Genomic DNA, 591 nt, shown 5'->3' with positions numbered 1-591 from the left:
AGATCATTATACTTCAGTTTGCACTGACTTCATCAGCTTTCTCTCTGGAGGTGGACAGAGTTGTTCATCACGAGTCCTTTGGAATTCTCTCGGATCACTGTATTGATCAGAGTAGCCAAGTCTTTCACAGTTGATCATCATTACAACATGGTTGTTGCTGTGCACAATGGTCTCCCAGCTCTTGCCCTTCACTTTGCTTCAGTTCATATAGGTCTTGTCATGTTTGTCCTAAACTACCCCTCCCAAACTTTGTCAATTCTTACAGTCCCATAGTACTCCATCATAATCATATGCTACAATTTGCTTAGTGAATATCACTTCACTTTCTAATTCTTTGCAACCACAAAAAAGGCTGCTTTGAATATTTTTGTACATACAGGTTCTTTTCATTTTTCTTTGATATCTTTGGGATATAGCCCTAGTAGTGGTATTGAGGGGTCAAAGGCTACACAGCTTTATAGCCATTTAGGCATAGTTCCAAATTGTTCTCCAGAATTGTTGCACAAGTTCACAGCTCCACCAACAATGCATTAGTGAACATATTTTCCCTTATCCCCTCCAGCACTTGTCATTTCTGAGAAGTGAGAGGTT

This window comes from Petaurus breviceps, unplaced genomic scaffold, assembly GCF_028583685.1.
Source record: "Petaurus breviceps papuanus isolate PSGF00001 unplaced genomic scaffold, PetGlider_PUasm1.0 208, whole genome shotgun sequence".
NCBI lineage: Eukaryota > Metazoa > Chordata > Mammalia > Diprotodontia > Petauridae > Petaurus > Petaurus breviceps.
This window is presented reverse-complemented; position numbering follows the sequence as displayed.